Source organism: Chiloscyllium punctatum, chromosome 36 (genome assembly GCF_047496795.1).
Source record: "Chiloscyllium punctatum isolate Juve2018m chromosome 36, sChiPun1.3, whole genome shotgun sequence".
NCBI classification, from domain to species: domain Eukaryota; kingdom Metazoa; phylum Chordata; class Chondrichthyes; order Orectolobiformes; family Hemiscylliidae; genus Chiloscyllium; species Chiloscyllium punctatum.
In genome coordinates this window covers 56954605-56963619 of record NC_092774.1, presented here as the reverse complement: position 1 = coordinate 56963619, position 9015 = coordinate 56954605, and the positions used below count along the sequence as shown (strand labels likewise).

Below are 9015 nucleotides of genomic sequence, written 5' to 3'. Positions count from 1 at the left end.
TTAGAAAGAAAACAATTTAATTTGGTTGACGCAGTGGTGCAGTGTTTGAGGGATGTCAGCGATGAGGGTCGATTGGAAATTTGGGAGAGCTCTCTTCGGAGTACAGAAGTTTGAAATCTGGCCCGATTGAAGCTTTTCAAGTCATGCGAAGTCTCGACAGAGAAAGTAATGTCGTCAAAATGTTCCCACGCCTGAAAGGATCGGCAACGATTCGGCAGAGTTTTAAAGTCATGAGGAAAAGAACCAAAAGTGACATTAGGAAGAATGCTTTCGTACAGAGTTTGATTGGGGTCAGTAAATCCCTAACTGACACCGACAAAGAGGCTGATTCATTAGACGCAAAGGGGAAGATTTGGTTCAACCGATATACAGAGTCAACGTACTCGTTTTGTGATTTGAAATGTAAGGAGCTGCCGTTGTGGAGCTTAACAAGATTCGAACATCCAACTTTCAGAACTCGAGCCAGACGCGCCACCGTTGCGCCACAAGCTCACAGATGCCGCAGTGGCGAAGCTGTGCGCTTTTAATGGGGTCAGGAAAATGTTCCCCAAACGGAAAGGGACTGCGTATGCTGAGAAGCCGAGACCAAAAGAGAAACTCGGTAGGTTTGACAGTACCTGTCGAAGAAAACAAAATTCTGAAATGTTGTCTCTGATTCTCTTTCCACAGACGTTGCCTGTCCTGCTGAGTTCCTCCAGCAATTTCTAACTGAAAGTTCATTTCATCTTTTGGGGTGAAACACCTAAATATCTGCAAACACCATGTGCCGATATTTAACCCTTTCGAATCACTGTGAAGTGATTGGATTCAAACAAACTCTGCGATGATTCACTCTTTCTCAGCTCCACAGGCAGACAGACCTGGGAAGTCAAGCTGTCAGTGTGGTTCTGTATTCGTGGGCCGAGTGGTTAATGCGATGTACATGAAATCCATTGCGGTTTCCCCACCCAGGTGTGAACCCTGCCGAGTACAAAATGAGAAATGTCGTCGAAAAGAAAGGGAGCTTGCTCCCCGGCTTCTTCTTTAAGATTCAAATCAGTGGAGGGGGAAAACTATTTCACTCAAATTGGGACTGGTGGGAATCTCCAACCCACTGCCTGTTCGGGTGGAGCAAGCCGATACCCGCAGAGCTTCTTTTGAGGCTATGAGCAAAGTGCTTGGAAATGAGACGAGAACAGTGAGGGGCTTGAAATCGTGATCGAAATGAAGCAGACACCTGAGGACAAGGGTGTTTCCTTTGCCAGTGAAAGATACTGCTTCACAAAGTTGGGCCTGTGGAAGGGAATCAGTGACGGTGATTATCTTTGGTTTTTCACCTTGTGAATGAACCCATTGCTGCGCATGTCCGTGTTAACGTCAGAACTCTGCAGCATGGTGGCGTGAGATACGCACAGGGCCGGGGCGCAATGGATGATGCATCTGACTCCACCTACCTGTTTGAAATGCAGCTCACAGCTTCTTCACACACCCCAATTAATCTTCTCATTGTCCTGAAGCCGGCATACGGTTTGAATTCCCGATCTGCGGGAATGAGAATCCTTTCACTGTCTCGCGTCAGTAAATGTCCCTGAGAACATCTGAGTCAACTCACAGCGCAGTCAGATGAGGGGAAGCTGAAATAGCCCCACATGCTGCTCACGGGCACATTTTATTCTCCCCAACTCAACGCCTCAACCACTGCGGCTCCTGGGAGTGGAAAAGAAACAATCACCAAAACCCAGTCTAAACTCTGTGAATCTTCAGAAAATCAGCAAACGTTCATCCCTTCGGATTTTCTATCCTGGGCTGACAGGGATGGGTTTCGTCACTCTTTTGTAGGACATTGCAAGTGGATGTTTTGCAAAAAAGCACCACAATGCAATCTGATTAATCAGGACCTGGATGTTTTCGGTCTTTGAATGTAAGTGTTGTGCTCCAGAACTTTGCTGTTCACAGTTTATAATACTTATCTTCCCAGTCCCCTGTATCACTTGTCGAAAATGTTTAATTTGTGTCTTGTAATCCCTTCACTGTCTGCTAATGAGGATCGCGTTTCCGTGTTTGACCTAAATTATCTTGACCTTGCATACCTCAAGCCTCAAGCGAATTTCACGAGAAACCTTCTCCAGTTCAAAAGCCAACTGTTAATGAAGGCTCTGTTTCTTGTCACGTGTCCAATTTCAGATCGATGTTGTTAATGTCCCTTCTACTCCTTCAGATCCAGGTTTCGCTCACAGGGCTAGAACAGAACTGTCACCAAATACATTGACCAATCTACGTTCATCCTATCGATTGTATTAGCATCATCAACACTTCTCATCAAAATAACTCGAGAGACTTTCATCACAATTTTCTGTGAACACTTCTACATTAGCTTTGCTGAATGAACCCCAAATTTCTTGAAGTGGCTCCTTATTTTCGGCCCTGATTATTAATCTCTCTACGCATGGGAATGGATCCTTCCCAGCCGCTCTATCTCTCATCAATGTGTTTAGTTCAATTCGATCTCCCATCAGCCTCCTCTGTCCTGATCAAATCCAGGGGAACAGGAAACGTTGGGGCTATGGCGCGGACAGGACAATCCCAATACTCACCTTTCCTGTTAGAACTATTCCATGAGAAAGTTTAGACCACAACTTTGGGCGTGTAGTTGTGGCCGAACACTTAAGGTGTTGGCGTAGAGATCCTTTGGGGCTCCCCCGCCCAGGGTGGTAACCTGCTGGCTATGCTTTCTTCGCTGGCGATTTTAAATGACTTCCTGTTGGTTGCATTATCGCTCAAACTTCACAAAACCCGTCTCAATAAAGACCCGTTTTCTCATGTCTGGGAATTGATTGCCATGCAGGAAACTCGGGTTCTGAACAAACAACGTACCAGACTCACAACGTCAGCTCTGTTTCCCTTTCCACAGATGCTGCTCGACCCGTTGGCTTTCTGCAGTATTCTCGGTGTTTATTAGGCACAAGTGCAGCTTTTCATTCAAGAACTTCAATCCCTGTCCTCAGGTAACTGACTCTGGTCAGTTGCAATTGGTTCTTCTGATCATTAAACTGCCCATTCCCACCGCTTCTTCTCCCATCATTACCAACAGCCCCAGGAAATCTCCAGTTATCCTTCTTTGCTCCAAAGCGAACATTCCCAACCTTGAGAATGTCTCCCCAAAATGGAAATTCCTCATCCCTGGACATGAGGCAAGGCGTACAATTGGAAGAGATTTTGGCAAAATATTGTCAGTTAGGAGATGGGAAAATGTTCAAATGTTCATGAAGCAAAACAGAAATCCCAGTCTCCAGCTTTGTGAACCTTTAGAAACACTTTGGGAAGCGGATTTAGAGGAGAATGAAAGATGACCTGTCCGATTGAGCAGAGACAGTCCAGACACCGTCCCCTTGTTGAAGAGGCCAGGAGGTTGACTCTGATGTTCTCGGCACATGAACTGATCTGAGACATTGATAGAATTGTCGTTCCTGAACATCAGGAATTCAAACTCCTTCTCGCCTCCGAGCCAATGAGAGAACTCGGGAACAGGCAAAACACTGAAAGGCTGGAAGGGCGACGGCCCCGGAGTAAGAAAGATAGTTCCTCGTGACATGGATGTGTCTGCAGACTGTCCCCAGTATCTCCACAAGAGATCTCCCAGGCTTGATTATGGAAAAGTAAAACAGATAGACGACAATTGTAATTCCTGGCGGGGAGGCTGAATTATAAAATCATTAAGCGATGGTGCAGCCCATGTCTACGACTGTCTCTGTGGCGCAATTGGTCAGCGCGTTCGGCTGTTAACCGAAAGGTTGGTGGTTCGAGCCCACCCAGGGGCGGCGTGCTTGATGCTCTTCTTTGGCTTTGAAGTAGTGCGCTTTTAATGGGGTCAGGAAAATGTTCCCCAAATGGAAATCTTCTCCACAGAGGGTTTTCGGAATTGAATTAATGTCTAACGTAAGGGACATATTTCTTGAAGTGGCTCCTTATTTTCGGCCCTGATTATTAATCTCTCTACCCATGGGAATGGATCCTTCCCACCTGCTCTATCTCTCATCAATGTGTGTAGTTCAATTCGATCTCATCTCTCCACAATGAATGTCCCAGGCTTTATTATGGAAAAGTAAGACTTATAGACGACAAATGTAATTCTAGGCGGCGAGGCTGAATTATGAATTCACTAATAGCCTCCCCTAAGCGATGGTGCAGCCGGCGCAGTCACATTTCTCTATCGCACCGTTGGGCTGTGCATTCAGCAGTTTACCGGGAGGTTGGTGATTCAACCCTGCACAGGGGTGGTCTATTTGCTGCTCTCCCTCCAACTGCGAAGTTGTCTGCTTTTCATGGGGTCAGGCAAACAATTTCCAGAACTGTTGCTTCTCATTCTGTTTCGCTGCTGTCGTTTGTCCCGTGTCCAGGAACCGGGCCCTCTCCAATGGCAGAAAATTTAACCTTTTTGTTTCGAAACTTTTCTCTGACACCTGAGTGACCAGTGACAAGTATTGCCCTCCTCAACATAGGGCACAGAGAACAGGAGAAGACCCCGCAGACCTCCACGAGTGTGTCATCTCAAATGTGCACATTGGGCCAGTATATCAATGTGAAATATTTATGTTGAGTGTTTTGGGAAGGAAATGAGAAGGCGAGGTGCAGAACAGTGCGCCCTTAGACGGGAAAGCTGCAAAAGATAACATTACGTGAATCGGAGAGAACAGGACATGGCGGATTTCAGGCCCTGAACCCATAGGACAGACGGACGGGAGTGGAAGACAAGAAGAAAGAGAGATACAGAGTGAGCGAGAAAAGGGTGAAGTGTCAGAAAAACAGAAGTTAAGGAAAAACATAGAGAGACTGAGGAAGGGATACAATTCCAGTGGGTCCCAGCTTTCTCTATGGTTTCATACACTCCCTCTCATCCATGAGAGACAAGCCCTGCTCCTAGAATCTACGTCAGTCTGGATGGTTCAGGGACGGTGTTTAGCACACTTGCTTTCATTTTTCACACCATTGAGTTTTGGAGTTGGGACGTCATGTTGAGTTTGTACAGGATGTTGATGAGGCCACTTTTAGTTTCTGTTCATTAATATGTAAATCCCAGAACTACTTTTAAGTCACATTCTCCAGTTAACTTCAGGTTTTATAAAAAGAGGTGACATCTCAGCTCAGTCAATGCATTAAAGGTGTGAAGTTTGAGTCTGTCTGCATCCCAATCTTGAGTTAGACTGGTTGTATTTTCAAAGTAGGGATTTATAAAATATGACATGGCTTGACTGCCTGCAGATTGCGCACTTTTTGAGGAAAACTGAATGTATCTGCAAATATAATTCTGAAAATCCTAATTCACCCCAAAGACTTGTGTGTGCATAAGAGAGTGTGTGTTTGTATGCTTGGTAAAGTGTCATAATTTGGAGATGCCGGTGTTGGACTGGGGTGTACAAGGTTAAAAATCACACAACACCAGGTTGTCGTCCAATAGGTTTAATTGGAAGCACTAGCTTTTGGAGCTTTTGTAGACATGCGCGAAATCCCGGACGAGCCCGCGTTTTCTGACTTGTGCAAGAGTGCCCGGTTAACTTTCTCAAAAAACACCTTCTCTAAAGTCGGGGCTTTTGCCCGAAACGTCGATTTTACTACTCCTCGGAAGCTGCCTGAACTGCTGTGTTTTCCAGCACCACCAATCCAGAATCTGGTTTCCAGCATCTGCAGTCATTGATTTTACCTGCTTGGAGTACAAATTGGGCAGAAAGCAAGGAAGTGAAATGATGGAATATTGCGTTGACGTGAGTGGTGCCGTGTTGAAGAAATGTCAGCAATGATACAAGATTGGAAAATTAGGACAGCTCTCCTCGGAGAACAGAAGTTTGAAATCTGGCCTGATTGAAGTTTTCCAAGTCATGCGAACTCTAGACAGGGAAAGTAATGTCGTCAAAATGCTCCCACGCCTGAAAGGATAGGCAGACTTTTAAAGTCATGAGGAAAAGAACGAAAAGTGACATTAGGAAGAACGCTTTCGCACAGGGAGTGGTTGGGGTCAGTAAATCCCTAACTGACACTGACAAAGAGGCAGATTCAATAGACGCAAAAGGGAAATCGGTGGTCATGTTTAAAGTAACAATGTGCAGAATTACACGGAGAAGGCAAGAGACACATGTTTACTTACTGTGTCGAATCAGCAGAGCGAAGGTGGGCCGCATGGCCTCAGTCTGCGCTGTGACACATGCTGTGATTTAGAATGAAATCATAGTTCAACCAACAGAATGTGGGAGTTTAGAAAACATGTTTATATTTACACAGCCTCCATACGTCTGCGCAACACCAGATGATACGATAGCGGTGGAGATCTTCGACATCAATCTCGAAGGGACCTGTGGATAGCACTCGGCGCGTGGGCTCAGAGTGGTGCAGCAGTAGTGTGCTGGGGTAGCCCAGGGCACACGGATGGGCCCAAGCTATGCCTGTCTCTTTGTTGGCTACGGAGAGCAGTTGATCTTCCGTAATTACACAGGCACCACTCCCCACCTCTTCCTCCGCTACATTGATGACTGCATTGGCACCACCTCCTGCGCCCGAGAGGAGGTTGAGCAATTCATCAACTTCACGAACACATTCCACCCTGACGTTAAATTTATCTGGACCATCTCTGACACCTCCCTCCACTTCCTGGACCTCTCCATCTCCATTAATGACGACCGACTTGACACTGCCATTTTTTACAAACCCATCATCTCCCACAGGGACCTGGATTACACCTCTTCCCACCAAACCTCTTGCAAAAATGCCATCCCGTATTTCCAATTCCTCCGCCTCCGCCGGATCTGCTCCCAGGAGGACCAGTTCCACCACAGAACACACCAGGTGGCCTCCATCTTTAGAGACAGCAATTTCCCTTCCCACGTGGTTAAAGATGCCCTCCAACGCATCTCGTGCACATCCCGCACCTCCGCCCTCAGACCCCACCCCTCCAACGGTAACAAGGACAGAACGCCCTGGTGCTCACCTTCCACCCTACCAACCTTCGCATAAACCAAATCATCCGCCGACATTTCCGCCACCTCCAAACAGAACCCACCACCAGGGATATATTTCCCTCCCCATCCCTTTCCACCTTCCGCAAAGACCATTCCCTCCGTGACTACCTGGTCAGGTCCACGTCCCCCTACAACCCACCCTCCAATCCTGGCACTTTCCCCTGCCACTGCAGGAACTGTAAAATCTGCGCCCACACCTCCTCCCTCACCTCTATCCAAGGCCCTAAAGGAGCCTTCCACATCCATCAAAGTTTTCCTGCACATCCACTAATATCATTTATTGTATCCGTTGCTCCCGATGCGCTCTCCTCTATATTGGGGAAACTGGGCGCCTCCTAGGAGAGTGTTTTAGGGAACATCTCCGGGACACCTGCACCAATCAACCACACTGCCCCGTGGCCCAACATTTCAACTCCTCCACCCACTCTGCCGAGGACATGGTGGTCCTGGGCCTCCATCACCGCCGCTCCCTCACCACCAGACGCCTGGAGGAAGAATGCCTCATCTTCCGCCTCGGAACACTTCAACCCCAGGGCACCAATGTAGACTTCACCAGTTTCCTCATTTCCCCTTAGCCTACCTTACCCTAGTTCTGAACTTACAGCTCAGCACTGTCCCCATGACTTGTCTGGACTTGTCCGACCTGCCTATCTCCTTTTCCACCTATCCACTCCACCCTCTCCTCCCTGACCTATCACCTTCATCTCCTCCCCCACTCACTCATTGTACTCGATGTGACTTTCTCCCCACCCCCACCCTCCTCTAGCTTATCTCTCCACGCTTCAGGCTCACTGCCTTTATTCCTGATGAAGGGCTTTTGCCCGAAACGTCGATTTCGCTGCTCCTTGGATGCTGCCTGAACTGCTGTGCTCTTCCACCACCACTAATCCAGAATCCGAGGACCACTGTTATAAGACATGACTGCCCGACTTGAGTTATTTGGATATAGATTTGTCAGTTATCTTAAGTCGGGTATTTGTTGAACCAAGATGTTTAGGTTTGTCACCCTGGGCCCTGGAGGTGGTCTCCTGAGTTAATACGGCTATATATTTGGGAGTTATGAGGATGTTATTACACATACTGGAGCAGTGGGATTTGAACCTGGGCCTCAGAGGCAGGGGCACGACCACTGAACCATTAAAAAAGCCTCTCTGCTGAATGAATGGAAACACCTTCCTCCTCAACATAGGACACGACCATTGTTCCCTCCGAGCCCATTATAGTAAATTGAGCCATTGTCTTGTTGAATGAATGATTGAGAACACCTTCCTCCTGAACATGGGACGTTCATTTATTTGGGAGCATTGCGCCGAGCACAGCTGTTCTGTATTCTTGTGTTTTTTTGCTCTATTATTTATATATATATATTTATTGGTGTTGCTTTGCACAGTGTTCGGGTTTGTTTTGTATTATAGGGTAGGTTAGTAGTTAATGGACAGTAGTTGTATTGTGATTTGTGTTTTTATCTTTTTATTATACTGATATTAATAAATATATTTACAAAATAAAGGGTTACAGGCAAGGTCGCAAAGCTTCAGGGATCAGACTCCCGTGAGCGGCCTCTCTCACACACCAATACAATATCTTGTTGAATGCAGTTGGACATCTCTTACTTTTACTTTGGTTTCGACCTTTATCCCGCCCGGATCCAATACCATAACCGGCTTCTCGAACCTTCCTCCAGCTCCAGGGGGTTGTTGAGCTCCTGGGCTCCGGCCGCCGCTCTCTCTCCTCCACCGCCGACATTTTTAATTTGTTTTCTCGTTCACCCGGTAACCGTCACCTCCCCCTTCCCGGGCCCCGGAAATTATACAAAAATAAACAATAAACCCCACCGGGGACTGTCTCCTTTTCTTCACAACTTTTGCTTGAAAAGTTCCGGCTTTAATTTGAAATGTATTTTAAAGGTATTTTCTGAGGTAAACGATGCCTGTCTGCCCCCCTCCCTCCGTCAGAAACCGCCCGCTGAGTCGATGAGAAAACCGCAGCCTCGCGCCGCCATCTTTGTTTTTCTTCTTCTTCCCGTCTC

The 9015-nt window shown here is 47.0% G+C and overlaps 1 non-coding gene across 1 annotated transcript; it reads left to right on the top strand.

Moving 5' to 3' along the window:
* The first annotated feature begins 3723 nt into the window (after positions 1-3723).
* Positions 3724-3797, top strand: trnan-guu (transfer RNA asparagine (anticodon GUU)). Its single transcript has one exon. It is a non-coding gene; the product is annotated as a tRNA-Asn (tRNA).
* Positions 3798-9015: the final 5218 nt, after the last annotated feature.